The sequence below is a fragment of the Arachis hypogaea genome, chromosome 16 (genome assembly GCF_003086295.3).
Source record: "Arachis hypogaea cultivar Tifrunner chromosome 16, arahy.Tifrunner.gnm2.J5K5, whole genome shotgun sequence".
Classification (NCBI taxonomy): domain Eukaryota; kingdom Viridiplantae; phylum Streptophyta; class Magnoliopsida; order Fabales; family Fabaceae; genus Arachis; species Arachis hypogaea.
In genome coordinates, this window is record NC_092051.1 from 143,631,154 (window position 1) to 143,638,559 (window position 7,406).

The following is a 7,406-nucleotide window of genomic DNA, read 5'->3' on the forward strand; positions in this document are numbered from 1 at the left end:
CGTAATACCACATCACCTCTGTTTTATGACTTAAGCGTAAAGCTTTGTGTGGTAGGGTGTTACATTAATGGTATCAGAGCAGTTCGTTCCTATAGAGCCTGAAAGATGGACTGATTGTGCTTCTGTACATTCTCTGTATATGTGTCTATATGCTATTAGGATATCTGACTGATATATATAGCATAAACGTTTGTGAGCATGCATTTGGAACTTAAAGCATTAGACTTGTAATATTAAGACTGATCAACTTAATATCACTTGTTTAGTGTGTATAAGGACCAGATGTCGACTCGCAGACGCGGTCGCGGGCGAGGTAGAGGTAGGATAGGCATCGTTACTCCTAGCCCGGTAGGGAATGATCCAGTAGACTTTATGGCTACTTTGGGAAATATGGTTGTAGCTATGCAGGCAATAGCCGAGGCATTGGATAATAAGATAAATCAGGGTAATTACGGGAATAATAATGATGAGGATGGTCCTATGACACTTGCTATATTTCTGAAAGTTCACCCTCCGACTTTCAGGAGAACCTCAAATCCCACTAACACAGATAATTGGATTCAAGCTATGGAACGATTGTTGCAGGCCCAACAGGTTCCTGAGGAGCAATGGGTTGGATTTGGAACTTATCAACTGCAAGGTGAGGCTCAGTATTGGTGACAGGGGACATGATGTATCCTGCAGGCAGGTGACGCTGTGATAGTCGGGAGATTGGTTATTTAAGAACCATGTTTTGCTTGATTGTTCTGAGAATTCAGTACAGTTTATGCTGGAAGGGTCAGAAGCACCTGTTGTGGTGAATAATTACTATTTAGACTCTATGATAGTAAACTGTTCTGGAACTGAATGTCAGGGTATTATGTTATTAACTGCGGGAGTATTAGATGATGATCAGAGTTTAGAGCAGATTCCAGTTGTATGTGAATTTTCAGATGTGTTTCCAGATGATATTAATGAATTTCCACCTAATCGGGATGTTGAATTTGCAATTGAGTTGGTGCCTGGAGCCGGTCCGATTTCAATTACTCCTTATAGGATGTCGCCTTTAGAAATGGCTGAACTGAAGGCTCAGCTGGAAGATCTGTTGGGTAAGCATTTTATCCGACCAAGTGTCTCTCCGTGGGGAGCGCCAGTGTTACTGGTAAAGAAGAAGGATGGGAGTATGCGGCTGTGTGTCGATTATCGGCAATTGAATAAGATCACTGTGAAGAATAAATATCCGTTGCCTAGAATCGATGATCTAATGGATCAGTTACAGGGTGCCGGTGTATTTTCTAAGATTGATTTGCGATCCGGATATCATCAGATAAGGGTTAGAGACGAGAATATTCCAAAAACTGCTTTCAGAACCCGTTATGGTCATTATGAGTATACAGTGATGTCTTTCGGGTTAACTAATGCCCCGGCAGTATTTATGGATTATATGAACAGGATTTTTCGACCGTATCTGGACAAGTTTGTTATTGTCTTCATTGATGACATTCTTGTTTATTCTAAGACTGAAGAGGAACATGCTGATCATTTGCGAACTGTGCTGCAAATTCTGAGAGACAGGAAGTTATATGCTAAGCTATCTAAATGTGAGTTCTGGAAAAGTGAAGTGAAGTTTCTCGGCCACGTGGTGAGTAAGCAGGGGATAGCTGTGGATCCTGCTAAGGTGGAAGCAGTGATGAATTGGGAGTGACCAACTTCAGCGACAGAGATCAGGAGTTTCTTAGGTTTGGCAGGGTATTATCGCAGATTCATTAAGGGATTTTCACAGCTCGCCTTACCTTTAACTAAGTTGACTAGGAAGGATACACCTTTTATCTGGACTCCGGAATGTGAAGAGAGTTTCCAGGCATTAAAGCACAGATTGACTACTGCACTCGTGTTAGTATTGTCTGAACCAAGTGAACCGTTTGAAGTGTATTGTGATGCATCTCTGAAAGGGTTAGGGTGTGTTCTGATGCAGCACCAGAATGTTGTAGCATACGCCTCACGGCAGTTAAGGCCGCATGAGATGAACTACCCGACACATGATTTAGAACTTGCTGCTGTTGTGTTTGCTTTAAAGATTTGGAGGCACTATCTCTATGGTGTTAAGTTTCATGTTTTCTCAGACCATAAGAGTTTGAAGTATCTTTTTGAGCAGAAAGAATTGAATATGCGTCAGAGGAGATGGATGGAGCTTCTGAAAGATTATGATTTTGAATTGAATTATCATCCAGGAAAAGCGAATGTTGTAGCGGACGCTTTGAGTCGAAAGTCTTTATATGCAGCTTGGATGATGCTACGGGAGGAAGAGTTACTGAAGGCATTTCAAGGTTTGAATTTGGGAGTTAGAGAAGAATCTGGAATTTTGTGTTTGAGTCAGTTACAGATTTCAAGTGATTTTAAATCAGAACTTCTGAAGGCTCATCAAGATAGTGAAGCGTTACGTAAGGTATTACCAGCAGTTGAACAGGGAAAACAGTGGAGAATGTCAGAAGGTCATGATGGTTTATGGAGGTTCAAGAACCGGATTATTGTGCCTGATGTTGGAGACCTACGACAAAGTATCTTGAAGGAAGCTCACAAGAGCGGGTTTTCAATTCACCCAGGGAGCACTAAAATGTATCAGGATCTGAAAGCGATGTTCTGGTGGTCAGGTATGAAGAATGATGTGGCATTGCATGTATCTAAATGTTTAACGTGTCAGAAGGTTAAGATTGAGCATCAGAGACCATCAGGGACCCTTCAGCCTTTAGAGATTCCACAATGGAAATGGGAGAGTATCGCAATGGATTTTGTGATAGGGTTGCCTAGAACCCGATCAGGTTATGACGCTATTTGGGTGGTTGTAGATCGACTAACAAAATCAGCTCACTTTCTTCCTATCCGAATAAGTTGCACAATGGAGGAATTGGCTCGAATGTATATCAAAGAGATTGTCAGGTTACATGGTGTGCCCTCTACTATTATATCTGATAGAGATCCCCATTTTACATCAAGGTTCTGGGGAGCTTTTCAGCGTGCATTTGGGACTCAGTTAAGCTTGAGTACTGCATATCACCCTCAGACAGATGGTCAGTCAGAAAGAACTATTCAGACCTTGGAGGATATGCTAAGGGCTTGTGTTTTGGACCAGCCGGTAAGCTGGGACCGGTATATGCCATTAGTAGAGTTTGCTTATAATAATAGCTATCATGCGAGCATCGGAATGGCTCCATATGAGGCTCTGTATGGCAGGAAATGTCAGTCTCCGTTGTGTTGGTATGAAACTGGAGAAAAGAGTTTATTAGGGCCTGAGATGATAGCTGAAACGACTGAGCAGATAAAGAAGATTCGTAATCGAATGCTTATAGCCCAGAGCCGCCAGAAAAGTTATGCTGATCAGAGGCGAAAGCCTTTGGAATTTGAGGAAGGAGAACATGTTTTTCTGAAAGTAACACCAACCACTGGAGTGGGAAGAGCTTTTAAGACTAAGCAACTGAATCCCCGTTATATTGGACCGTTTGAGATTTTGAAGAGAATTAGACCAGTGGCTTATAGAATTGCCTTACCGCCATACCTTTCGAATTTGCACGATGTATTTCATGTATCACAGCTTCGGAAGTATACTCCTGATGCAAGTCATGTTCTAGAACCAGAACCAATCCAAGTGAGAGAAGATCTAACACTCCCAGTAATTCCGGTGAGGATTGATGACACCAGTGTTAAACGATTACGAGGAAGGGAAGTATCATTGGTAAAAGTAGCTTGGAGACGAGCTGGTATCGAGGAACATACCTGGGAACTCGAATCAGATATGCGAAAGGACTATCCACATCTCTTTTCAGGTAACTATATTTGAATTTTGAGGGCAAAATTCTTTATTAGGTGGGTAGGATGTAAACCCCGGTTAAATTAGTAGATAATTAGTTAATAAATTATTTTTTAATAAGGAGGATTAGAAATGCGAATATTATATCAAAATAGGGTAGAGCTCATCAAAACGAGAATTTTGACACTAATTTCGAAGAAAACGGTCTAAAATTGGACCGAACGAGCCGAACCGGTTGAACCGGACCCGAACCGGGCTGTCGGTCCAACCGGACCCACACTTTTAATGAGCCCGAAAGCCCTTCTTCTCCATTTCACCAGCTGCAGCGTGAAAATGCCCAGGGAGAAGAAAAACACTCCCGAACCCTTACAGTAACCTTCCAACCCCCGTAACTCCTCCGTTCGAGCTCCGATCGTCGCACCGTTTGCGGCCACGCGTTCACCGCGTCGAGCTCTACATTTCTATCGGAACAATTTCATAGGTAACTTGTTTAATCACTCTCAGCTTCATCTTCCTCCAATTTTCGAATTTTAAGTGGGAATATTGAATTTCTTTGATTTCTGATGTTTTAAGATCCAATTAGCTTGAGAGAAACGTTCACTCTTGCTTATGTGAAGCTTGGGTAAGGTGAGGATACGATAATTCTATTTTAATTTCATTAAATTTGAGCTTTGAGTATTAAATTGGGTATATATGTATTATGAATGTGTATTAGGTTGAAAATAAATAATTGGAGCTTGAAATTGTGAATACTGGAACTTGGAGGAAGCGGATTAGTTGAGGTTTTGAGGGTTGTGTTCTTTTAGGAAAATTGTCTTGGAATAATTCTTGGGAATCGGCTAAGGTATGGTTTAGGTTTCTTGCATTTAATATATAATGTTCTGTGAAAACTTAGGCTAGATGACCATTGGATAAGTTGGAATGCAGGTGTATGTTTAATGTTTAGTAATTTATCGATGAATATATTTGGTTGAAGTTTATTGGATAATTAGTTTTTAATTTTGGATGGTGAATGTTGTTATGTTAATTTGGAGAGAATTATGGTTGAATGTTATTGTTGATTAACTAATGATTTGGTGAATTATTGATTTGAGGTATTTTGTGTTAAAAGCCTAGGATTTGTGAACTATGATCCTTAGTTGAATTTTGGTTGTTGGATTTGAATATTGTATGAGTTTAATTGTTGATTTGAGGTAGATTTATTGTGGTGGTTGTTATGATGATGAGAAAGGGTATGTTGAATTGAAAAGAATACAGGTTTGGACCCGAACAGGGTGGCAAAGTCCGAGTTTTAGAGGAGATGCTGCCGAAATTTTATAAAAATTAGAGATTTTGTTTATATGATTATTTAAAAAGATTTAGATTTAAAGGTTATATGGTTTGATTTTGAGTTATTAAGAAAATGAGCATGTTTTAAGTTTAGTTCATTTGGAAAAGAATGAATTATGTTTTGAATTGGAACTATTGATGGACGGAATGAGAGGTGTGATAATGAAGGATAATGATTGAATATGATTGACATATAATGATGAATGAGATGTGATTGAGAATGATGTGGATGTTGATGAATTTTAATTGAATTATTTATATGGCTTATGAATTTGAATAATCTGAGATACGAGATTCCCTGGATTAAGTGTCGTGGCTTGCCACCACGTGTACCAGGTTGAAAACTCGATACTCTGTTGACCCTACGACGTAAGTGTGACCGGGCACTATATAAATTCCCGGGAATGTTACCCCCATTGAGCAATATTGATTATTTGAGAAAAATCTATGCATAGACTCTTGGGGATGCACGTCGGGGGACAGTCTAAGGACAATTCAGACTTGTCGGGTTGGCTGGATAACCGACAGATGAGCCTCATCAGCCATAGGACAGGCATGCATCATATGCATATTACTTGAATTACTTGCTTGTGCTCTAATTGGGTGTGCCTATCTGTATTTGCCATGCTAAATGTGTATTTGTTACCTGCAGTAGTTGTAACTTTCTTGTGTTTGCCTTTATCTGTTTATTTGTCTGTGAAAATGCATGATGGAATTGGAGGTATGGAGGAATGGCAGTATATGACTTAGATTTAAGGTTAAGTTAAGTTAGGATTAAATATTTCTAGGAAACCACCTTTTATGGCTTCTGTTTAATACTTTAAGCTCTACAATCTGAGTGTCGGCGTTCTAGGATTGCCTCTGGCATTCCCAGGACCTTATATATTATGTGTGTGGCACCTTTACCATACTGAGAACCTCCGGTTCTCATTCCATACTATGTTGTTATTTTTCAGATGCAGGTCGGGAGCCATCTCGTTAGGCGTCTGGACTCTTAAAGCGGAGGGGTTACTGGATAGTGTTGTTGTATAGTTTTGTTGTACAGTGATGTATATATATGTACTTAGCTTTCTCTCCTTATAACTTGTCCTTTTTGATCCTCTTAGAGGTTTATGGAGAGGCAGGATTGTGTGTATGTACTTTTGGGTTTTGGATATGTATATGGGTTCTGCGTTGTGTCCGCATTAGTTCGAGGAAGAGAAGCATGTACTATTCTATTCTATGGTGTAATTAAGCGATTGGGCAGAAACGCTCAACTGTGGCACAATTAGTTCAAATTCTTTCAGAAGCGAATGCTATAGTTGAACTAATTGTGCCACAGTTGAGCGTTTCTGAAATATTCTCCGGCCAGTTTTGACTTCGCAGGCTGAGTTAGGAGCTTGTTATTTTGTATCTTTGGCACTCTATTCCTACTTCTGTTATCTTATGTTTGACAGTTACGGTTTTCTTAGCATGCAAGTTAACTCGTTCCTTGAGCGTTGCGCTTTTATCTCGCGATTTTTATTTCCCCTATCCTTCAAGGCTCCTAGTATATTATAACTCTTCTGCTATTATATGTACTTATTTTATTTTAGAGGTCGTAATACCACATCACCTCTGTTTTATGACTTAAGCGTAAAGCTTTGTGTGGTAGGGTGTTACAGTTATAACTAAAAAGAAAAAATAATTGTACATTATAATATAAGTTAACGAAAAGAGCATTTTATGTTTGTCAAATTTAAGCAGTTTAATAAATCTTTTATTTTGATAAAACTGAAAAGTACTTTATTAATTAAAGAATAAGCATGCGGCGAGGAATTAAGTTTTAAATTATAAAAATGATTTAGTACGTAGTCAACTGTAGTTCTAATGATGATGATGATGTGTATTATTTAATTAATCAGTTTAGGTATGTACTGAAATTAATTTTAAAATTAATTATTTATTTAGACTATATATAATAGAGTATATATTAAAAATTTAAAATATAAATACATATTAAAAATAAGTTAAATTATATATATTTATATACAAATATATATAATAGTTAATTTTAGTATATATAATATTTTTATTATTTAATTGTATTCAGTTACAAAATAATTATTCCGTACAAGAATGATGATATACTAATATGATGTTTATGTAAATTATTAAAATTCCTCACATAGCTAATTATATTATTCAGTTGTAATATTTTACAATATAAAGGATAAATCATATACTTTTTGTTCTCAAACTTTGTGTAAAAAGATTTATATATATCCTAGGCTTAATTTTCTTCATTGACAATCATCCATTTCATTCTCTCTTA

General features: G+C 38.0%; 1 long non-coding RNA gene across 1 annotated transcript; it reads left to right on the plus strand.

Moving 5' to 3' along the window:
* Window positions 1–4,094: 4,094 nt before the first annotated feature.
* Window positions 4,095–6,602, plus strand: LOC140180406 (uncharacterized). The gene is made up of 4 exons (XR_011874625.1): window positions 4,095–4,265; window positions 4,358–4,411; window positions 4,500–4,628; window positions 6,070–6,602. It is a non-coding gene; the product is annotated as an uncharacterized lncRNA (long non-coding RNA).
* The last annotated feature ends 804 nt before the right edge of the window (window positions 6,603–7,406 follow it).